This window comes from Chelonia mydas, chromosome 7 (genome assembly GCF_015237465.2).
Source record: "Chelonia mydas isolate rCheMyd1 chromosome 7, rCheMyd1.pri.v2, whole genome shotgun sequence".
Lineage (NCBI taxonomy): Eukaryota > Metazoa > Chordata > Testudines > Cheloniidae > Chelonia > Chelonia mydas.
The window spans coordinates 74,386,405-74,412,279 of record NC_057853.1 but is presented as its reverse complement, the minus strand read 5'-3'; the positions used below and the strand labels follow the sequence as shown (position 1 = coordinate 74,412,279).

General features: G+C 40.4%; 1 protein-coding gene across 1 annotated transcript in view; it reads right to left on the bottom strand.

The window, feature by feature from the left end:
• BICC1 (BicC family RNA binding protein 1) overlaps positions 1–25,875 on the bottom strand; it is a 226,618-nt gene that overhangs the window by 45,791 nt on the left and 154,952 nt on the right. The gene's annotated exons all lie outside the window — the stretch shown is intronic.

The following is a 25,875-nucleotide window of genomic DNA, read 5'->3' as shown; positions in this document are numbered from 1 at the left end:
AGATCAACAAACAAGGGACATGGGGAAAAATCTATCCAAATACTTACTCTTTTACGATCAAGCATTAAACAAATAACCTACTTTTAAATTTAAAAAAAGCTTTTCATTGTTCCTTTTAAAAAGGAACAGCTACTTTAGATATGTTAAACTTTAGAGGTGAACTAGAGTACCAAACTCTTTTGGCATTGGCTAAATTACTCCAGCATGTTAATAATCAATTCATTCACTCTTCCCACGTGTTTTATTGTGCTCCGTAATATCATAGTAACAAACTCGGTTTTAAAAAAATGCAAAATTACATATTACTACTGTGATATTACAAAGCAATCTACTGCAGTGTAGACATGTAACAAAACTGTACCAAAAACTTCTCTTGCTGAATGATAGTAATGGGCAACCCATAGCCATTTGATGTCACAGTGTTTTTTTATATGCCAGTTTATGCTTCTTCCACACAGAACCTAATCTGTGGGTGCTTACCAACTCTTAATTATGCAATTCACGTAGTTATTAGATCTCTATTCTGCTGTTGTCAGTCATTACACCTAATCGCAAAGCATTGGAATGGACATAAAAAGCTCCTTCCCTTGGACCATTAGTAACAATTCATGCATGAACAAAATATATTTTACACATTTAGGAGGCATTCAATACTGAGTATCACCTTACTGAAGTTTTTGCTTAATCAGACCTAAAGTACTGGATGTAAAAACTTAGGTATTGACCATAAGAGTTTTTAAATCATCAATGAAATATGAGATGATGATGTATCCCCAAAGAGTTATCAAGCAGAGTACAATGACAATTAAACAAAACCAGGGGGTTAAATTCTGAAACTCTTAATCAGTCAAAATGGTCATTGGAGAATCTGGCTCATGGAAGTTAAACAGGACTTGGAACTAACCCCAGTGTCCATTAACTGAAAAGGACACCTTAAGTAGAAGAGCAGCACCATCTGGTGTCTGGAAATGTGAACTATCATAATCCAATATTCCCTAACAGAAATGGGCCCAAACCAAACCACCCTGAATTTTCAGGTGTTGGATCTGGATTTTGTAGTTTGGATCCGGTCTTGTCTCTTTTCTCCTAAAAATGAGACTATGCCTATTCACAGTGTAGTGTGGCCCTTTCCCCCACAGTGGAATTTGCACTTGCTCAAGGAACTTCTAAATCCACTGTTGCACAATGCATACGAATGTGATTACACCTGGTACTGCATTTTAACAAAAGCCATCCAACATTTTGTAATATGTATGGGCATTCAAATTTTCAGTGGAAGGGGGGAAACAGATATATCAACAGAATAAACCTACCTTTCTTCTATCACCAGACATTTAAAACAGTCAGTCATAACATCCTTTATTTTCAACTGAGTACAAAAGGTTTACAACTCAAAAGAGACAATTTGCAATGCTTGGATACTGTTATGTTCCAAAACAAGAGAGAGCAGGTTTTATCTCAACAAGTTTTGAAAAAGTTCAACTGAGGAGAAAGGAACGCTGGAGGCATAGATAATTTGCTGCCAAATTGCACAAAAATCACAAAAATGCAACATTTTGAGTTCTCATCAGACCTAAACAGGCATAGTTTTGTTTTTTAATGGAAAACAGTCACAAAAATGTGGTGTGCACTCGTGGCATTTACAGAAGCTCAGAAATCCTGCTGTTCTAGACTTTCCACAACGGTGGTACTGAGCACCTCACCAATTTTTTAAAGGGCATTTTCTTTATTTTTTTCTCTTGTTTTATGTTCGGCATAACCAAAGTGGTTCAAACATATTTTAGCTCAAAATGTTTGAAAAAGCTGCTACAAGCAATGATTCTTAGAAGCAGAGATCCCAGCACATTATGAATGCTACAAGTATCCGCTTAGAGATGACATAAAAGGATACTTGTATTTTACTGAAAAGTGGATAAATAATTTTTAACAATATATTTCAACACACTTCTGATCAATGACAGAAGGTACCTGAGGTCACCATCTCGGTATCTCCTGAAACCTTGTGAAACCCAAATGAGCTAGTACTGTTCAACTGACAGTAAACAGAGACAGGCAGACACAGTACTAACATGTGAAAAATTAGGTGAGGATAGATTGGGGGAGTGGGGATCTCCATTTTTCATTTCCTTTGGCTTTTTAGATTTTGTTGGTGTTCTCAGACTCACAAATTTCTCAAGTTTATTATACTTTCAGCCTTTATTTTTGTTTTTATTCTTTTTAGGGTACAAAGTATGTTACAGAATGTACTCAATTTTCTTCCAAAAAACAAGAAAACTCAACTAAGACACCGTTAGAGATTTTGAAACAATACCATTTTCACAGTCTATAAAATCTGTCAAGATTACAGTCTTAATCTCCTTTACAAGATTTTTCCACAATGACAATATAAGATTAAGAATGTGCATATGTTGCTAGTCTATAGAATTCACCCTTTTAGACTCAGCCCTCTCTTTCTTTCCATCCGGGAAGGGCAATTTATGGGAATGTCTTGCACCTGACTGCTATAATTCTAATTCTTGTAATTATCATTCCTGAGACATTTGTACAGGTACTGAAACTAAGAAGTTCAGTGAAAACCAATATCTGCCCTGTGACATTGAATCACTGAATACTGAAAAGTGGCAAGCTGAATTATCCAGGAACTGCTCAGGTAATTCATTCATAGATTCCGAGAGTTTAAACTCAGAACAGAGAAGATCATTAGATCTTCACCTAGTCTAGCCCCCTGTATATCACAGGTGATTAAATTTCACCCAGTTACTCCTGTATTGAGCTCAGTAATTTCTATTGATTACTGGATATCTTCCATAAAGACATCCAAGTCTTGATCTGAAAACAACAAGAAATGGAGAATCTATAAATTCCCTTGGTAGTTTGTCTAATCTAATGGTGAATCTCACTATTAAAAATGTGTGCCTATTTTCTAATTTGAATTTGTCGGTCTTCAGCTTTCAGTCACTGGTTCTTATTATTCCTCTCTCTGTTTGATTAAAGCGCTGCAATACCTGGTATTTTCTTCCCATGAATGTACTTACTAATCAAATTTCCTGCCAATCTTTTTGATAAAATAAACAGATTGAGCTCTAAGTCTCTCACTATGAGGCATCCAGCCCCTGAATAGTATTTATGGCTCTTTTCTGTAGCCTACCTAAATGTTCAACATCCTTTTTAAAATGTGGACATCAGAACTGGATGTAGTATTCCAGCACCATCACCAATGCTGTAAATAGAGGTAAAATCACCTTCTACTCTCCTGTATACACACCCAAGGATCTTAGCAGCCCTATTTGCAACAGCACTGCATTTGGAGTTCATGTTCAGTTGTTTATCCACTATGACCCCAAAATCATTTTGAGTCACTGCTTTCTAGGGTACAGTTCCCCATTCCGTAGATTCGGTGTGCATTCCTTGTCCCTAGATGTATAACTTTGCATATTACTGTAGTAAAACTGATGTTTGAAGAGACCCAGCTTACCAAGCGATCCGGATCACTCTCTCTGACTGCCCTATCACCATCATTTTTACTGCTCTGACAGTCTGTGTCATTTGTAAATTTTAATCAACAGTGATTTCTTCCAGATTGTTGGCAAAAATATTGAGTAGTGTGAAGCCTAGTTATGAAGTTTACACACACTGAAAATGAAACAGTGGTAACACCACACAAAAATACTGAATGAGTTATTGCTTTTGGGGGAATGAGGGGAGGCAGGCAGAGGGCAATAAACAAGTACACAACAGTGAGTTAGTTAATGGTAGGAAAAGGAGTAAAGGCCTAAGAATCGCTTTTGCAACGCCTTTGAGGAAACAAGAACTAAAGATGAAATAAGCCCATTAGTGAAGGAGGAGGGAGAATGAAACTAATGACTCCAATGGCAAATTCAGCTTTTTACAAAAGTGTCTTCAACAACAGAAATGAAGTTTGAATTGTCATTGCTGAAGAGCAGGTGAGGGAAAACTTGGATATTTTGAAAATATATATATCAGATAGTCCTAACAACAAGCTGGATGAGGTAATGTCTTTAATTGAACCAATTCTGTTGGTGGAAGATATAAGCTTTTGAGCTTCACAGATCTCCTCAACTGTGGAAAAGGTAACTAGAGTGTCACAGCTAAATACAAGGTGTGACAGATTGTTAAACATAAGGGGTTAACACATAGAAAGAAACCACATAAAATGAAGTGGGCAAATAATACTTCTACAGTCATAGGACAAAGGAGGGGTAATAAGAGTCCATCACCCACATCTACCACATCCCCACCAAGAGTCATAAGAAAAAAGAATCATCTGACTGGCCACTTCCCAGTGGACAAAACCACACACTTGATTATGACATCAATTACCTCCTGAAACAATCGCCAGTGAAATCCTTAAACAGCACATCCACCACAATCTCTCCACCACTGAGAGGACAACTATACAATCCCTGAAATCCAACCACTAGATACTGATCAAACCAGCAGACGAATGGGGTGCCATCACAGTTCTCAATCATGATGACTACATCAACAAAGCCAACCAACAACTCTCTGACAACATCTACTATAAAGAACTCAAAGACGACGTCCCCGCACCCCCACAACAATTCACACAAGAATTTAAGGATATCATGAAATCGTTCCCCAAACAACTCCAAGAGAAACTCTCATCTCCCACGTACTCACCCCACATACCTTCTACATACTTCCCAAGATATACAAACAAGAGAACCCAGGCAAACACACCATATCCGACCATGGCATTCTTCATGAAGGAATATCAGGACTCAGAGAAACAATCCTCAAACCACTCACTAAACAAAGGGTCAGTTTCCTCCAGGACACAACCAACTTCCTCCAGAAACTCAACAATATTAAGGTTCTCCCTCAGAACATTATCCTTGCTACCATGGAGGTCATGTTCCAATACACCAATTTCCCTCAACATAACAGCATCACTGCATGCCTCAAATACCTACAAGATAATGGACAACACTCACATATTTACCTTAAACTATCCATTTCATTCTCACCCATAACAACCACATCCTGAAAGAAATCTTTCACAAACCCCCTCTTGTGGCCTTCATTGCTCCCTCCCCACCACCTCACCAAGCTTATCGTCAGAAGCAAGGTCCCTACAGACTAAGACTCACCAACTCAAAATGGCACCAGACTCTGCCAAAACAGATGCAAATCCTGCAGACATATCTCCACTGCTATGACGATCCATGCCTATCACAGAGTGTGCTGTACCCCATCCAGCGTAACAAATACTCTAACAACTATGCCGCTGAAATCAGACAATCATTACGCTCTCAAATGAACTCATACAGAAAAATGATAAAAGACAAAAACACCTTATCATCATTGGGTGAAAACACTCTATATCTGCCCTCTCAGTCTTCATTCTCAAAATAAACCTGTACTATACCTTGAAAAGAAAAACATGGGAATTTAAATTTCATAACTCTGCTAGACACTAAAAACCAGGGTCTCACTAGAGACGCTGGTTTTATGGCTCATTACAACAATTTGTAACCTACTAGCCCTCCTTTTTCCTCTGACTACAGGGTGTTAATTGCTCACTTCATTTTAACTGGTTTCTTCCAACATCTGTCACACCTAATATTTAGGTGAGACATTCTAGTTACCTTTTTCAGACCTGAAGAGCTCTGTGAACCTCAAAAGCCTGTCTCATCCACCAACAGAAGTTGGTCCAATAAAAGATATTACCTCGCCCACTTTGTCTCTCATATCCAGGGACCAGCATGGCTACAGCAGCACTGCAAACAAGTCCTGACAGCATGCATTCTGTGGTGTTAATGGAATTCAGCTCACAAGTCTACCCACTACTGAATTATTTTTCTTTTAAGAGAGTCATGAAGAACTGGAAAAATTCTTCTGATTAAGGCCTATTCTACACTAGAAAATTAGGTCAGCATATCTCTGTTGCTCAGTGCCATGAAAAATCCACACTCCTGAGTGGCATAGTTAAGCAGACCTAAGTCCTCACATAGACAGACTGATGGAAGAATTCTTCTGTCAACCTAGCTCTGGGGTAGGCAAACTTTTTGGCCCGAGGGCCACATCTGTGTATGGAAATTATATGGCGGGCCATGAATGCTCATGAAATTGGGACTGGGGTGCAGGACTGGTTGAAGGCTCTGGAGTGGGGCCAGAAATGAGGAGTTGAGGTGCGGGAGGGCACTCCAGACTGGGACAGGGGTTGGGCGGGAGGTGAGGGCTCTGACTGGGGGTGCAGGAGGTGCTCTGGGCTGGGATAGAGGGGTTCGGAGGGTGGGAGGGGGAGATCAGGGCTCCGGCTGGAAGAGCAGGCTCTGGGGTGGGGCTGGGGATGAGGTGTTTGGGGTGATGAGGAGGGGATTCCAGGCTGGGACTGAGTGGTCTGGAGGGCGGGAGGGGGATCAGGGCAGGGGGTTGGGGCACAGGAGGTGATCAGGGGTGCAGGCTCTGGGCAGTGCTTACTTCAAGCAGCTCCCGGAAGCAGTGGCATGTCCCCCCTCCAGCTCTTACGCAGAGGCACGGCCAGGTGGCTCTCGGCTCTGCCCCATTCACAGGTGTCACCCCTGCAGCTCCCACTGGCTGCAGTTCCCAGCCAATGGGAGCTTTAGAGGCATCAATGATTTCCAGATCTAATGTGCTCAGTTTAAAAATTAATTTAAAAAATTGTCTCTCTCCATGCTAGTCCCAAACTCAAATTGTGAACTAAAATCAGGCTGGATTCTTTGCTTCTCATTCTTCATCACTACTATTGTGTTGACGAAATTCTTCCCTCATCATATCTCTGCAATTCCAGTATCTTCCAATTATTCTCTCAGTGACACCTGTGTAATCTCATTAGTTACACCTGTACAAAGCTACTGAAAGAGACTGGCACAGTTATTGAAACCTGGGAAAGAATGCTCTTGATTATGTACAAGGCAGAACAGAATTCAGTTCACATGTCTACTGCTATTTTTTGCTCTGCATTGCTAACAAAAAGCTTATTTTACTAAATAAAGCCAACAGATATGAAAAAGTAGAAGAAGCGGAGCTGCTGAATAAGAATATACTGTTCTTGCACAGTCACTTCACAGCATGCAATCCACACTCCTGAGACACATAACTATGACAACCTAATCCACAGTGTAGACAGCACTAGGTTGATGGAAGAATTCTTCTATCAGCCTAGCTACTGTCCCTCAGAGACATGGAATAACTACGTCAATGGGAGAACACCTCCCATCATCATCAGTAGTGTCTGCACTAAAGAGCTGCAGCTGTGCTGCTGTAGTGGTTTAAGTATAGACACTCTCAGATATAACAGTAACATGTCTAAGAGTGCCATATCTTTGCCCCTTTCACCATAATATAATAAAATTCCTATATCCCAAAATTAAAATGCACAGCAGAGGTTTGCTACAATATCATTACCATACCAACCATGTAAAAAACACAACCAAACTACAAATCCAATCACATTAAATATGCTAGCTACAGGGGCTATTTTAAAAATATGGATTAAAATTATATCCCCAACAGAAAAGTAACTCTTTTGAATATGTTACTGTAACTGTTAGTCTAGCAAGTGGAAAAATATTCCAACAGACTTCAGTGGAGTCCGGATTTCACCCCCAATTTCATCCTTCCATGTGGCTGTGCACATTTTATAGAAAACTCCCAAAACTGGACCATTTGCCCATTGGGACTGCTTTCAGAACTGCTCTATCACTGGATGGGAGTGAAAAAGAAGCATTTTTTCCTGAACAAAAAATAGCATATGATAACAGATACGTTAAATGATTACTTCACACTCACTCTCTCACTCACACACACACACACACACACACCCACTCCGTAGCCTTCAAATTGTTACCAATGAATACATGGTTTACTACACACTTTGTACAAAGTATTAATTACAAATTCAGATGCTCTGCCTTTCTAAATGCTTTGGCAACTGCTGCCATCAACTAGGAGCCAATTCCTTTAAAATCCTTGTTCCAAAGGAGTTGTTACTTTTTGGCACTACAAATATAAGATTGTCCATCAATTACAGATGACAAGGGATGCCCATTTGTTGTAGAAATTATGTCAGATACAGACTGCTGAATATAAACTCATTTTCATACAATAATTCACGAATTGTATTCCTTTATTCATCCAATGGCTATAAAGCCCAGATTTACATGTGTATCAAAAAAACAATCTTAACCTTAGAAAAAAATCTTAATTCATTGGACAAAGCTCTGAATTATAGACACACACAAACACAGAGTAACTTTTCTGTCAGGCATAAGTGTACAACAGATGGAATTAGTATATTTGTAATGGTTTACAACGTGCACAGGCATAATAAAGCCTTCACTGAATATCTGTAGATTCAACAGATCCTGATCCATCAAAGCACTTATGCAAAGTTGGATCAGGGCTATACCAATGATGCTGGTGTGTCCTGAGAAATGGATTGGTGCCCTACAGGAAGATATGACTGTGACGGGATCCCCAGGGTACAACCTGGAACTGGGGTACTGCTGTGTCCCCTTACCTCTCCAGCCTGGGCTGTCTCTCACAATGCTTTGCTAGTGACAAGCAGCAAACCCTTCCAGGCACTGTTATCACTCAGCGCAACAGTATGTGGAGCACCACACCCAGCTAGATTGCCTGAATCCTCATGAATCTCATGAATCTCACAGAGAAAGGCACCAGCCAATTTCCCCCAGCTCCCCAGTCTTCTACCCCAGAGCTGTACCGTCTTGCCCTCGTCAGAAGCCTGATCAGTGTACATTTATTACCCAGTCTGCCCCTCTCTCAATGCAGAGAGGACATACACCAGCCTTTGTAAACTGAGGGTAATGTCTACACTACGAAATTAGGTCGAATTTATACAAGTCGTTTTTTTAGAAATCGGTTTTATATATTCGAGTGTGTGTGTCCCCACAGAAAATGCTCTAAGAGCATTAAGTGCATTAACTCGGCGGAGTGCTTCCACAGTACCGAGGCTAGAGTCGACTTCCAGAGCGTCGCACTGTGGGTAGCTATCCCACAGTTCCCGCAGTCTCCGCTGCCCATTGGAATTCTGGGTTGAGATCCCAATGCCTGATGGGGCTAAAACATTGACGCGGGTAGTTCTGGGTACATATCATCAGGCCCCCGTTCCCTCCCTCCCTCCGTGAAAGCAAGGGCAGACAATCGTTTTGCGCCTTTTTTCCTGAGTTACCTGTGCAGATGCCATACTACGGCAAGCATGGAGCCCGCTCAGCTCACTGTCACCGTATGTCTCCTGGGTGCTGGCAGACGTGGTACTGCATTGCTACACAGCAGCAGCAAACCATTGCCTTGTGGCAGCAGACGGTGCAATAGTACTGGTAGCCGTCATCGTCATGTCCGAGGTGCTCCTGGTCGCCTCTGTGAGGTCGATCTGGAGCGCCTGGGCAGACATGGGCACAGGGACTAAATTTGGAAGGACTTGATCAGGTCATTCTCTTTAGTCCTGCAGTCAGTCCTATTGAACCATCTTATGGTGAGCAGGCAGGTGATACGGATTTCTAGCAGTCCTATTGCATCATCTTCTGCCGGGCAGGCAAGAGATGTGGATGGCTAGCAGTCCTATTGTACCATCTTCTGCCGGGCAGGCAAGAGATGTGGATGGCATGCAGTCCTTGTGCACTGTCTGCTGCCAGCCAAAGATGTAAAAGATAGATGGAGTGTATCAAAACAAGAAATAGACCAGATCTGTTTTGTACTCATTTGCAAACCCCTCCTCTCCTCCCCCCCCCCCCCGGTCTAGGGGACTCATTTCTCTAGGTCACACTGCAGTCACTCACAGAGAAGGTGCAGCGAGGTAAATCTAGCCATGTATCAATCAGAGGCCAGACTAACCTCCTTGTTCCAATGAGAACAATAACTTAGGTGCACCATTTCTTATTGGAACCCTCCGTGAAGTCCTGGCTGAAATACTCCTTGATGTAAAGCCACCCCCCTTTGTTGATTTTAACTCCCTGTAAGCCAACCCTGTAAGCCGTGTTGTCAGTCGCCCCTCCCTGCGTCAGAGCAACGGCAAACAATTGTGCATCTGAGTTGAGAATGCTGTCCAGAGCAGTCACAATGGAGCACTCTGGGATAGCTCCCGGAGGCCAATACTGTCGAATTGTGTCCACAGTACCCCAAATTCGACCCGGCAATTTAAGCACTAATCCACTTGTCGGGGGTGGAGTAAGGAAATCGATTTTAAGAGCCCTTTAAGTCAAAATAAAGGGCTTCATCGTGTGGACGGGTGCAGGTTTACATCGATTTAACGCTGCTAAATTCGACCTAAAGTCTTAGTATAGATCAGGGCTGAGTTGAGATTTCCCAAGCACTACAACCAAAACACGCTCTTATGTAAAATATAAAACAGATTTATTACTACAGAAAGATAGATGAATATGGGGGCTACAGGGTGCTATTTTGAGATACAGTGTTTCACAATTATTCAAAAGAATTTCTATCACAAGGAACATCAATTGTGGGGATCCTACATTCTTATTGAAAAGGATCTCAGTTTAGAGAATACGTTGAATGTTTTTGAGTATAAAGCTTTTAACCACATTGGAGTTAAGCAACCCAGTGTTATGGTTCAAACACTTGATGATTTTATGAGAAAAGCTTACCAGCTGCATGGAGATAATCTTAAACATAAGATACACGTTACAAAGCTGGGAAAGATTTTTCTTATGAAGTGTTTGATAATTGTAGTAATACTTCCACCCTTTCCAAAATAAAGTAAAATGGGGCTTTCAATATGAACTATTTTAGTGGGGGCTATTTTTCTTTCTGTCAAAAGTACTTAAAGGGTTAATCTAACGTCAGCAGCAGTTTTCCCTCCTGAAGAATGGAGGGTTTATGTCTAACAGAACTGCATATATTATTCAGTGAGCAGTCGAATTTATCACGTGAAATAGTAGGAAGCTCCAGTAACATGAATTTAAGGATCACCTCGGGAAGTTGTTCACAACATTCTTCAGTTTGTTGCATTCCCTATTTGAAGTGGGTTGCTGTTGCTCCCACCCACCATTCTCTCCCCCTCCCCCCTTGCAGCTCTATGGGGATGGGGGGGTTCATGTGCTCTTGTAGTTGAGCTGAGTCCAGGAGAATGTGACGTCTGGGCTAGCACTCTTCTGCCTGGCCCTGCAGCCTTGTATTTATGAGCCACTGCCATGGCTGGCTGTACTGGGGCATCTGTGGGAACAACGTTGAAAGGATTTGCCCACAGATTGTTCATTAATGAGCATGGAACAGGGAGACTAGCAAAGTGGGCACAATTTACAGTGCTACACAAGTACAGTCAAGAGTGTACAAGGCAAGTCAAGGCATTCCAACTGCCCCAGGCTCCCTCAGGGCTCAGAGACCAGTGCTGGGAACTGGACCCAGCTACCTCCATCTCCCCTTAATCTACTTCAAGCAGGTGGAATTTGGAAAGCCCCAGCCCCTTCAGAACTTTTCCTCAAGCACTCGGCAACAGTCACAGACAAGGAATAAGGTATAAGTCAGGGCCTTCCTGCTGCCCTTTATTCCATTTGTAGACCATTGTAGCCTCCTGACACTTGTACTCAGCTCTGAAACTTGCACTTTGGGTACTGTTTTTTATTTGCTCCATTTGCTTTATTTGACATGGGGTTTCTGTTTCCCACCTCTCCGACCATTAAGAAGCCTTTAATTGTCCAATACATTAATACTATCTACTGTGCTTGTTCTTCCTCTTCATCCCCTTCTACTCCGACTTCCTCAGTTTACTTCTTTCTTTGCTCATTCCCACAATCCCTAGACTCCTTCTCACCAATCCTCTCCCCAATTCAGCCCCAGCAAGAGCCCAATCCAACAAAAGAACACAAACAAAACGCTTCACCCCTAAGACTAAGTTTCAATATACAAACAGAATAGCCTGCATGCACATCCTACATCCCTCCAGCTGAAGGGCAACCAGTTCCAGTAGCACCTATCACTACAAAGATTCTTTCAGGGCAGCACTCCAAAGCCCTCGGCTCCCTCAGGGGTGCAGTACCAGCAAAAAATATCATACTGTTTCTCCTGCTCTACAGATACCAGAATCTATATGCTTTTAGCAGAATAATGGACCTTCTAGGACTCCAGTACCCATTAACAACCAGGTAATGATCTTATCTGAATCCTCATGTCTGTATTGCACCACTCTGCCTCCTGTTGTCTTCTCCATCCACAATGTTTCTCCTTTTTCCCATACATCTCCTCTTTCCTTCCATCCTCTCCTGCTTTGACATTACTCCTCCTCCATCACCCTTCTTACCTCATCTATATTTTCCCTTTAAAAAATACATTTAAAATTAATTTAAGTAAAATCTCTCTCTTGCTAATATTAAAGGCTGACACATGACAGACTTAACTCCCTAAGCCTTTTTGTAACCTTTGTACTCTCCCCTTTTTGTATCCTATCTTAGGCCTGGTCTACACCAGAAAGCTTTGCACTGGTGTAGCTACACAGGTATAGCTATACTAGCAAACCCTCCTAGTACAGATGCAGATTAAATTGTCAAAAAAGTGCTTTGGGCAGTATATCTTATGCCAGTTCAGCAAGTGAATAAGCTATTCCAGCAAAAGCATTTTTATGCCAGCAAACCACAGCTTTTGCCAATATAGAAACATCACAAATAATCACACCCCTAACTGACTAAAGTTTCTAACATAGATTTACATTTAGATTGCAAGCTCTTCAGAGCAAGGATTATGTATCATTTGTTTAGAGACGAAACACTGAATGCTTTAAAAATAACATGTAGCTTAGTCATGACTATACGAGACTTGGAGGAACTCCGGAAGGTCCTGAAAAGCTAGACAATTGAGCTGCAAATGGTAGATGAAATTCAGTATTGAGAAATTCAAAGTAGTTTTCATTGTTTACATACAATTTGAACTACCTATGCACATGTAGCTATTTAGGAAGAAAGACTTAGGCATTCTCGAGGATGAAAACATCTTTCCAATGAAAACATCTGCTCAGCGATCAACAGTGGTCCAAACCAAACAGTATATTAAGGAGTATGAAGAACAAGACCATACTGAAAACAAACACCATTATGTAAATGGAAGGTATGCCCTCACCAGGAATGCTACTCAGTTATTATTTAAACATTTAATCTTCAGTAGCACCCAAAGGCCACAGACAAAACTGAAGTTGTTCTGTGTTAGGCACTGTACAAACACAAGAAGATGGATGTCTCTATCCCACAGAATCATCCCATCTCATAAGAGCATACCAGAAATGGGATACAAATAATAGAAGAAAATATAAATATAAGAAAAAAGGAACATCAATGAAATTGAAAGGCAAGACATTTCAAAGGAAAAGTCTTTAAAAGTTAAAAAAAAAATAAACCTGAATACAATATATAGTTATCCCCGGATCTCACTGCCACAAGACATGACTTATTGGTGCCAAGTGCTTAATACAGTGGTTCTCAACAGGATTAGACATTTATATGGATGAGAACATCCATGGATACATAAAATGTATATAGAGGGTAAAGAACACTCATGATTCACAGCAAAGGTCACCAAATAACTGATAGGCGTTAGGAAAAAGCATCCCTTTTGGGCAGCTTAGTCCATACTTATTCATTATGGGATTTCTTGACCCTTCCTCTAAAGCATTTGGTACTGGCCACTGTTGTTGGCCCTGATATCCGAGTCTATGCGCCACTGGTCTGATTCACTAGTTTCTATGTTAATATTTGCAATGTGGAATTCCACTAGCCAGAGATGTCGGACAACAAGCCGCCTTCATTTTCTCTCTTCTCCTCACTATTCCAATCCCCCAAATTGGTCTGGTGCCTTCCCAAGCTGAGAAACAGGAGCCTCAGGACCTTTCTGTGTTAGTGTTCTACTTTTCCCAAACACTATAGCACATTTTTTTCTATTTTTAAAACAGTTCTATTATTCAAACTGAGGACTTATTCTCATTTACACTAAAGCTCCTTTATCCCACTCTGCACTGTAAAGCAGCCATAGTGTAAATGGCAATAAGGCCCTGACTTTTTAAAACAGAATATACAATATAAAATCTTAGAAGAGAAGGCTGGTCTTGTGGTTAAGACACTGAAATGTGACTTGGGGGATCTGCCTCTGACACAGATTTCCTGTGTGATCTCTGACAAATTGCTCAATCGCATGGTGTCTTCGATCACAATCTGTTTAACCCCCTTCCCTCCCACGCCCGCCCAAAATAGAACAATGCAGGCCTACCTCAGGGATATTGTGAGGAAAAATTCATTAATGTCTGTGAAGCACTCAATCTATGGTGACGGAGGATTTGCAAGTCTCTAGACAAATGTGATTACAATTTTTCGAGTTACACAGTTAAATTAAAAGTAAGGCTCACAGCATTCGGATAGAAAAAGGTCCATTTATTGTGACTGAAGATTATGAAACGTACTACGTGAAGAACTCTAAACTCCAAGCAGGTGACTGAGTGGATAAGAAAAATTAAATTTTGAAGGGCTGCATCCTACTCTCTCTCTCCCCTCATGTCTTTGCTTTCTCCCTGCTTTCCCTCTTACTTGTCTCTCCCGACAGAACATCCTCAGAAGAATATTTGTGCTGGTCCTGCAGGGAGCATCACAATGAAGCTGGGAAGGAAAAATAAATCCTTTTCCATTTGCTTCTGCCAGCATTTCATGGAAAACAGTGTAGGTGCAACCCCTCAATAAAGGATTTCCTTGCTTAGTCATTTGAACACCCTAAGAACATTAAACTCTGGAAAACATTGCATTACAACAATCCTGCACCCACTGAAGTCTGCTGTTTCCCCCATTACACTATACACTGATCAGAGTATCATTCAGGTTCTTGCAAAGGAGACTGACTAGAACAACAGGAGAAATTGCTAAATACTGGACGAAATGCATTGTGGCATTTAGATTTGGGTAGCCAGTTGTCAAAAAATGATTTGGTGTTTGTCAAAACTTTCAACGTAGAAGTCACGTTAGATTTTTTTTTAAATGAATATCCAAAGAGCACACTAAGTAATGTGGCTGTTTAATGTGATCACATTACTGAAAACAGTAACTGCATAATCAGCCCCTGTAAAAAGAGTAATAATTTTATTATAAAATATATTAGCAAATCCTACGTTCAGACCTGTCAATAGGCATGGAAATATCAAGGCACAGCAACAAATTAGAGAAAAGTTTAGAATTCCAAAAAAGAATCAAAAAGACAGCCAGAAATATTAAGCAAGCTTAAACTGATTACCTGTATATTTTAGTATTTTTGGAGAGAAAACTATTGATGACTGGATTTCTGGATCCAGTGACAAGGAAAATGAAGTTGAAAAGACTTCTCTTAAAACACAGGCAGAGGTAAGACAAGAAATAGTTAACAGAACCTAAGACAAAGGAAAGTAATATAAAAAGACAGTCAAAATGGCCAGATTTGAAGGGAGAAGAATGCGGCCAAGGTGGAGAAGGAGAAAACCTGAAAAGAAGAAAGAAGAATCAATCAATTAATTGCAATCATTAAAGGGTTAGATTTTTAATTTCAATTTCTTTAGCTTATATAATTTTCAATTCAGAACCGTTTTTTTAGCATAATGTTTAAAAAGCTCAAATTATTTATTACAATGTTTTTCCACAAATAATATTGACGGGGATACTTTATAATTGCATTAAGACCCTTGAGGGCATATGCCATGCTGAAATACTCCCACTTCTTGGATGATTACTCCTTTGCCTTGTGCCTGACAAACCACGCACAGTGAGGCGATATCTTAGTATGATAAAAACCCTGTCATGTCTTGTTATCTAAGAATGGGAACAATGAATTCCAAATTCTTTACTTAAGGGTCAGTTGTCACCATATACCTCAACACACAGGACTACAATGCAGGAAAGAGAAAATGTGAAAAAAAGATAACATTGCTATGGGATAAATTTAATAGAAAACAACATACTTAAAAATGCTGTTTTTTTTAAATAATGGAGAATGTCCCTTATGCAACTCATAATGGTTGTCATTTTCCATTACAGTCTTTTTCTTGGTGGATTATTTTTTGAACTCAAGATTTTGAGGTTTAAGCCTGCAAATTATTTTAATTTTAAATTTTATGTTTGCATTTGCAAAAAATCAGTGTAGCTGTATCTTGTTTAAAAAAAATCACTAAAAGTTACGGCACCTCCTATGACATGAATCTAAGCCAGGGGTGGCCAACCTGAGCCTGAGAAGGAGTCAGAATTTACCAATATGCACTGCCAAGGAGCCACAGTAACATGTCAGCAGCTCCCGTCAGCAACCCCCCACCCACCCCCAGTGTCTCCCACCCACCAGCAGCACCGCCAATCAGCACCTAACCCTCCATCCCTGCACCTCCTGCCCTCCACGATCAGCTGTTTTGTGGTGTGCAGGAGGTGCAACAGACTTGGGGAAGGGGCGGGGGCCTTGGGAAACAGAGTGGCCTGGGGCAGAACCAGGGGTTGAGCAGTGAGTACCCTGTAACACATTGGAAAGTTGGCGCCTGTAGCTCCAGCCCTGGAGTTGGTGCCTATGCAAGGAGCCGCGTATTAACCTCTGAAGAGCGGCATGTGGCTCCGGAGCCACAGGTTGGCCACCCCTGGTCTAAGTGACTTAGACCCAATTGGCTTCATAGCTGCTCCCATTATCCATCCCAAGAGCATTTAGTTTGAATCTTTATGCTTCCGACTCTGTTGCTATGCTTCCTACTGTCTTATTACTCCAGCTAACTGCATTCCAGTGTTTCTTCACTGCAAGACATGACCAATACAGCTGAGCTTTGCTGACTGAATGATTACAATTAACCCTGTGTTAGTGTACAAAAAACAGGCTTTGGGAGAAATCATGAAGCAGAGAATACTGAAACCAATGCAACTTAAGCTGTAACAAAACCAGACAGAACATGAAAAATATTAAAGTGGGAGATTCTTGGGTCTTCATTAGGCAGTTGGGTGGTTAATGCTACAGACGGACAATTTTTTGGTTTTATTTGGAAAAAAATTTTTTTTCTTTGCCCTAATAGGCTTCCACTGGGCTTGGGACAGATATTTTTCAAAGTTTTATTTTCCCTTCCTGGAGATCTGCTTTTTCAATTTTATTATCCTTGAATTATCTGGTTAAAAAAAAAAGTTGGATAGTAATTTTTTTTTGGAGCCTGCTTTTACCTATGCAGCCCAAAAAAGCAATTTCCTTAAGTAGCACAATCTTGGATAAAAAAAAGCTGAAAGCAAAATTCTATTCTAGATCTAGTCAAGTAGAAAAGGCCTTAAAATTCAATCCTCACAGCAAGCCACAGCAAAGTATCGCCAGTGGTTTTTGTTTCATCTCCAATATATGAATCCTGTTAAGCACATATTTATTATTCATTGGTTAAACAACAACAAAAATTATTTGACAGGCAGAAGATATACTATCTTCTGTACCGGTGGATAAATGAGGATCTAGACAACTTGTTCTAGAAACATGGTATCTACAGTCAGGCACTCAGGGTATGTCTACACTACAATTAAAAACCCACGGCTGGCCCATGCCAGCTGACTCAGCCTCATGTGGCTGGAGCTAAGGGGTTGTTTAATTGAGGTGAAGACTTTCGGGCTTGGGCTTGGGCCCATGTTCTAGGACCCTGCGAGGTAGGAGGGTCCCAGAGCTTGGGCTGCAGCCTGAGCCGGAACGTCTACACCGCAATTAAACAACTCCTTTGTCTGAGCCCCGAACCAGCTGTGGGTTTTTAATTGTAGGGTAGACATACCCTTAGATACCACAGAATATGCTCCGGGGAGAAAGTCCATGATACGTACCTTAACTCACTTAAAACCGCTTTCACAAAAGGGAGGTCACTCCACCAGAGAAGTAAATCACAATATGGAACGGACCACCCAAATAACCCAAGAAAACCTGTTTCAGTACAGAATTAAAACTGCACAACCCTGGTTATCACCTTGCATCCAATACTGGAACTCATATGGAGTATTAACAAACAATTACAACCCATACTCAATGGGAAACACATCCTGAAAAAGTATCGTTCCAGAACCCGGTCTTCTGTCATTTAAACAACCCCCCAGCCTCTCCAAACTCATCATGAGAAGCAGGCTCCCTGAAGACCAAGCCACAGTAAGTCAAAGAGGCACCAGCCCCCTCAAAATCTGTAGAAAATATCTCCCCTGCCACAATGATCAACCTCCCCCCTCAACATACCTTTCAAGATCCATGCCTATCACAATATGTGCTATACCTCATCCAATACACTAAATGCCCCCAGAAACAACTATATGGGTGAAATGAGATCACTACGCTGTTCATTGAACTCACACAGAAAAAATGGTAAAAGCCAAAACCACTACAAAAGCAATCACGCTATATCTTATCTCTGAGTCCTCATCTGCAACATCTTCAAAAGATGAGCCTGGGTGGGAGCTCACATTTATTACTCTGCTAGATACTAAAAATCATGGACTGAATACCCACTAACCCCCGCATCTTTTTTCCTCTCCTTTCCCCCCCATAAGCGGAGAGATGTTAACAGTCCTCTTCACCTTGAAACACGTGTTAACTACTTACGTTAAACAATCTGCTCCACCTTGTATTTAGCTGTGACACTCTGGGATGTCTACACAGCAAAGAAAAACCTGCAGCTCTCCAGTGCCAGCTGACTCAGGGGCTGCAGAACTGTTTCATTGTTGTGTAAATTTCTGGGCTTGGGCTGGAGCCCAAGCTCTGGGACCCTTCCACCCCAGAGTGAAATGAAAAGCCCCACAGCCTGAGCCCCGCAAGCCTGCTGGCACAGGCCAACCACGTGTTTTTCTTTGCTGTATAGACATCCCTCTGAGTACATTTCCCAGACCTGAAGAAAAGTTCTGTGTAAGCTCAAAAGCTTGCATCTCTCACTAACAGAAATTGGTTCAATAAACTATATTACCTCACATACCTAACAAAGCATACATCTAAATACCAGTATTATAGTGTGCTTTTCAATAAAAAGAAGACTTGATTTTGTCCCCTTATGTGCAAGGACTACGATCATAACAATTGCAATGTTACTTATCACTAGATTTTAAAAAAAAATCTAAGTGATTGGTATGTAGAGCAGAAGGTAATCCTGCATCTTGGCAGGGGTTAGACTACATGACCCTTCCGGTCCTTTCTATCTCTATGATTCTAAAAAAAGCTCAAACTTGATTTTCTCTGCTGTAATGCGCAAGAGTATCATCTTTTATAAAAGAGACTTCCTCAAAAGTCCAGTGAGAAAACTAGGCAAAACCCCATTTTTAAGCTATTTTTGCCATCTTTAGGGCAAGGAAAGTTATAACATGTGCTCCTGCTTCTGTGTAACACTGTACAGCAGTAAACCTCTTGGCTCATTACAGATACCTATCCCAACTCAAATGAGCTGAAGAGAAATAATCTAGTCAGCATAAGGCACAACATTATCCACCACTTCAATATCTAGCAAGTAGAGGGCTTCATAAATGCCAAGAGTACAGGAAAAGGATGCAACACCCTGAAGTCAGGAGACTCAGCAGAGAATCAAAGGCTTTGTGTGAGCAGTAAGCTGAGAAGCAGACAGCTCAACAGCTGGGTCAAGAAGCAGCTTGTTGCCTCTTGCTGCCAGGGGCTAGTAGCAGCAGAAAAATACAGGGCAGCAAGCAGGAGATGTGGGACAACTGCATGTATGAACAGCAGCAAAGAGGAGTCCATGGACAGAAGAATGGAGATCTGTCTAGAAGTCCTGCAGCTCAGAGACTCATTACTTCTAGAAGGATAGAGTGGAGCTAATATTCCAGGCTTTAGGAGTCTGAGGGGTCCCATGAGACATGGTTATCCTTAGACATTGTACTGGACTGCTCTTAGGGGCAGTTAGCAAGTGTTAGCTGAGCTTCCCTACCATGCCCGAGTATTCACCCCATGACAGTCCTAATAAAGTATCCTTGAAAGTGTTAATGGGGCCTCACCAAGGCCTAGAGTCATGGATCCTAGTGGGTGGAATGCCTACATTGTTTGCCTCTGAACTCCTGGTACACACAGAATACTATCAGACATCTAGAAACAACTGATGTACCACACAACTTGCAGAAGCACCCTGCAGTGGAGTCCGTTATGGTATCATAACTGCTAACAGCAGATGAGCCAAAACCAATAATCAGTAATGTAATACCAGCCTTTTTGGAAGACTGTTTGGATTATTGTCTGGAAGAAAAACCAATCAACATGCTTCAATACAGGGAACACGCGTTCAGGAATTGACTAAATCTTTTGCTTCTGAACCTAGCAGAAACCTATTACATCACAGGTTTCAGAGTAGCAGCCATGTTAGTCTGTATCCGCAAAAAGAAAAGGAGGACTTGTGGCACCTTAGAGACTAAAAAATAAATTTGTTAGTCTCTAAGGTGCCACAAGTCCTCCTTTTCTTTTTGGAATTACATCACAGATGATTGGCATTGGTTCCACATAAAAAGCCAATTTAAAAAAAAAAATTGAATTCCTGGGTTTGTTTTGTTACGTAGGTTGCTTTATCTTGGGTTTACTATTTTAAGAATTCTATATGAATTATGTATTCTAAAGTTAAGTGTCTAAACTTTTTGAATAGTCACTCTGATACAAAGAAATAAACTAAAATAAATAATTACTGTCATGTGTATCTGCTACTTCACGGAGCAGTACTACCTTTTATGTCAGAGGCTGCTGACTGTTTCCTTCACCTCCACTAGAGAGGCCAAACTGTAAGATCAGCCTTGAGAAAAAACAGAATAACCTGTTTCCTCAAAATTAAAACGTTGAATAAGAGCACTGCCTTCCAGACTAGCCCAATAGACAGAGAGATGTGGAAATAAACTACGTTCATATGATTGTAGATTATTTTTGTGATGGTGCAATGTAATACAAAGAACTAAATTCAACTCATTAGCTTATATTTTCCACATATGTCACAAATACATTTTCTGGAGTGCAGGAGATGGATAATATTTGATACCAAGTCCCAAGCATCTGGAGCTGGTTATTGGCAGAGAGTGTTGCAACAACTACAATTAAGGTTGCACAAGCATTTTCCTTTTTGTAGGTCATGTTTAGTTGTTTATAATGTTTAATCATTTGGGCTGAAATTTGTCTGTTCTGTGCTCAGTCCAGAAGTGAGGTTTATGCATGAGTAAGTATTTAAGGAGGCATTTTCGAGTATAAAAGGAGTGGAAGGGAAATGTACGTTTTCCTGATATAAAAAGCATTTTACAATCTGCTTATTGAATAGGTGTAGCCTCTCCTCGTTGGAGGCAGAAACTTGAAATCTGGTAAGAAGATAGTCCACAGGCTACAGATGCGTTTCTCAGGCTTTGTCTGGACTAGAATTTAAAGGTGTGTTAGCTAACGTGTTTGTTAACTGGAGCCTAAGCTTTAATTTGACCAACTCGGAACAATAGACACTGCCTTTCCTTTACCAAACTCTTAGATACAATGTGACTTTAAAGCCTTGCCCAGGCAAAGCCTTGGGGAGCCTTGTTCATGATTCTTGAAGGCCATAAAGGCTATTCAAAGGAAACCTGCACATGCACACTGATTTTTGCATTGTATTCTCAATGGTTTGCCAGTGTTACACTGGTTGAATGCGTGAGCACAGTTTAGGAAAATTCAATGGATTCTGCCTCATTCCCCACTATGAGCAATGGCATATACTAGGAAACAGAGCCCTGAAGAAGTCCTACCTTCTTTTAATATGAAGTGCAAATGTTGTGTATCAGGGGTCCCAGTAAAGTGCATGCCGGAATACCTTGTTAGCTGGGTACACTGCTCAGTGAGTTTTGCCCTGCAGAGTTTGTTGAACAGTTCAGCTGAAGAACAGAAACTCTGACCTCATTCTCCCTTTGTTTTCCCTTACAAGGAGAGGGTGGGAAGCCCAGATCAGAGCTACAGTTCCCAGTTCTGCCTGGCAGGTGCGAGGGGAGTGAAGATCCCACCTTGACTTCCAACCCCAGCTTGAGGGGACTGAAATAAGATCTATAAAGTTTTACTTATTTTGCTTTACAACCTTAACATTCCTTTCAAGTAGGTTTTCGCCTGGAATACATTAATGCAGAAGAGATACTTAGCCATGCTTTGACTGATGTAGTGAGAAGAAATTAACAATTTACAGAGACTACACAATGAAGAGTTTAAAAGATAATACTGTATAGTAAAGCAGCCAAGAGATAAAATTACTGAAATTAATTTCAATTTTTAGTATGTGCTCATAAGCTGTTTTTCAATGTGTATATAGTTAATTATCAGTTGTGTTCATCAGTACCATGCTTTTGCACTACATATATGGTGACTATCATTAATAGCCATAGAGCTAATTTTTCATTAAATAACTAATTAAAATTCATTAAAAAATCATCATCTCACTTAAATTTCATAACTGTCTGCTTATCCCCATCAAAAATGACTTGCTAGGTATGTGTAATACTGGCTACTATATAGTGTTATATACATGAAAAGTTCTGGACCTCAGCCCTGCAGAAAAATAGTCCTTAAATGTTTGACAATAGATAGGCACACATGTCTGTTTCTTTCAAATAGTTATTTAGACAAGGCCAATACCAAAAATGGAGGACCCTAGCAAGGTACAGGTGAGTAGCCTGGTGGGAGGCTCAGAAGGTCACCTACTAAGGTAGGGGAAGTCTTGGCAGCTAAGTTTGTCCCAACCCCTGCCATTTTGCTCCAAACAGGGTGCTCTCCTGTAATATACTCTCATTCCTGGCTTTGCCCATGTGTTTTACCAATAGGAAATGCATTTTCAACACAACCACTTTTTTTAAGCATATATATAAAGTAAAGCATATGTGCATTTACAGTATATATGGCAATTGACTTGGTAAGTGATTTTGATACATTAAAACAGTTTCCCAAGTATACTTGTAGATTTGGCCAAGTACTGCAATTTCAGTCTAATAAGTATTATGTCAAACTTTAACATGAATAAAGAACAAAACTAGGAACAGAGTATATATATATATGTGTATATATTATACATACGCACATGCTAAATTTACTTATGCTTTTAGGATTTGCTTCAGCGTACCAGTATGCAGATTTGACATCACGATGTAAAAGTCAACTGATTTCAGAAGATTATATTATCTTATATTTTGGAGAGCAGAATTTAAATTTAGTACCAAAAATTCTATATTCTACTCTTTCTTCCCTTTATACACCGCATAAAAACAAAAAAACCCCAACCATTAAAGCTTTTCGTTAGGCTACACTGTTGGCCAGCATATACTATATTATGTATAATTTAAAACTTTTTGGACCTTGTATTTGGCAGAGACAATATATGATTTAGATGTTTTTGTTTCACTCAGCTATATCAGTACTCAATTACCTACTCCTATATTTCCTAAACGTACTTGAACTTTTGCCTAAAGTTAGATAAATCATCTTGATCCCTGTTCATTAATTACACAGTGATTTCCTTCCATCCTGAATTTTACAGCCCTTGCATCTTGTCTGTTTATATTCAGCCAGAATTTTCGCTGTGACCAACTGCACCTTTCAGTTAAAAACAAAACCAAAAACCATCAAGAGTGGGTCAACAGCATTCATGGGGGGGGGGGGGGGGGAATCAAAGCTTAACGTAATTTGCAAATTTTAAAAACCTCTTACAACTTCGGCTTGTCCGCTGATTCTGCACATTGTGCCATATGAGAATACAATGGCACTGAGGAGTACTACTATAATATGGCACTAAAAGAAACCTATGGGCTGCTACAGCCATGTAGGAGCATTGAAAAACTGTAACAATACAATAATTCCTGGTAAAAGAAAAGAGAACATGGTTTCCTAGGTCTTACTGTATAGCAGACATTCATCTCCAAGTCTGGATTCATCTGGATTCTCTCAGTAGCAGTTCTACTCCCTGTACATATTAGAAGTACAGCAAACTAACACGTCAGCTTTCTGGTTACCTGCACGTTTATCCATTGGCTAGAGCTCAGCAAGGGTTATGATGACCAAATCTGGTTGCAGGGTGCCATGTTTTTTCCAATCACCTTTACTTCTGATTTTGGAGAATCAACTTTGAAAAATGTATTTTGAACTACAATGATCATTTCAAAATATTACCAGTTATAGATAGTTTTTAAATTACTGTTAGTTCAGAAGGTTAAGAAACTACAATTTACACAGAGGAAAATATAGGAAAATCTATTTAGAAGACACAAACTTAAAAATTATGCTTCTGTCTGAAAGTGGTTTATTTACTATTGTTATTAGCAATACCTTAAATTACTATAATAAAAGTGGAAAATATTTCTCTATTGTTTCAGTTTGCTTACTTTGCACAGTTAACAGCAGGGGTCTCAAACTCAATTTACCTTAGGACCAGTGCCAGTCCTCAAATCCGCCCAACGGGCCAATAATGTCACTGAAGATGGCATTCAGAAAATAAAATGTTTATATTGTATTTTTTATTTTGAATTTCTTAGAACTAATAAGACTGTCATACAACTTTATACAATTCTTCGCCTGCCAGAGAGTTTTTAGTGTTTGCCCGGCACCTGGCAACGCTTCAGTTCTGTCAGTCTGTTGATGTTTGGTGACTGAGCAGTTGAAACCTTCAGGATTGCAGCAAGGTGTGCATCAGATAGTTGTGTTCAGTATTTTGACTTGTTTATATTCATTGTGGAAAAAAGTGATGCTGCCTCCATGGCTGACTCTGCCTGGGAACTAATGATGGTGTCTCTGTCCCTCTCTCCCAGTAGTGTCTCTGCCTGCATCTCTCCTCCGCGGGCCGCAGTGGGGAGGTTCTTGGGCTGAAGATGGCCCGCAGGCTGGGACTTTGAGATCCCTGGTTAAGAGCATATACTTTTTTTTTTATTTTTTTTTTAATTATTAAAGGAAACGCAGTTGTAAAAAAATCACAAAATTTGGAAGGGGACCACAGCATGTATGGTACCTGAAAATGCTTTAAACACATTTATTGAGACTGTCTAGCTTTCAAGTTGACGGTCTCTCTTTGACAGTAATTCCCATAACTTAACTTTGGACATTTTAAAATTTAAACTCAGGGCATAGAGTCTCAGAACTACAATCACTTTGTGTTAAGTTAAATGGTACTGGTACTGCTGTGAAAGCTTAGAAGGCATCTGTGTGCACCTAGGAGTTTGGAGAGTTTGTGTAGGAGAGGAATTATGTGCCTTAAGTGCTGTATTGTCTAGTCTATGTAGTTTCTTATATGGCCTCATCATCACTATTAATGAGTGTAAGGTGCTCAGTAGCAGATTATCATCATCCCCATTAACAGAAGCACAGGGTAGATTAAGTGATTTGCCCAAGGTCATGCAGAATCTGTGGCTCATCAGGAAAGAAATCAGGTCTCCTGCACCCCAGTGGCCTAGCCACTAGAACATTATTTCCACCTTAAACTTTACATTTTTGGGGTTTCACTATTAGTCTCTCTAATGCACAATGTGCTATTTTCATTACACTGCATTTGTGCTCTGTGCTGTGCTTGCAAGGGCTTGGAGCAGAGTCAAGTGATTATTTGCATGATCATCAACATGAATTGTTCTGAACTCAACTGGAGCCAGAGCCTCAAGTGCCACAGCAAACGTGTGTCTTCTAAATGTGAATCCTGTCCACGAGACACATTAAATGTAGACAGACTAAACCTGACATAAGTGTCCTTCTCAAAATGAATTATTTCCACCAGCACTTTTTTCTTTTTTTCCCCCTTTTGCACTTCTGGAACAGCACATTTTATAATTTAGCTCATCTCAGAGAAGCTGATTGGTTACTGTGGATCAGTTTTAGCAATACCATTTTCTTAAATTGCTGTAGTGTATGCTTGAGAGTCTCAGAATTAAGTCTGGTCTTCCTACTAAAACTTAGGTCTACCTACTTAAAAAT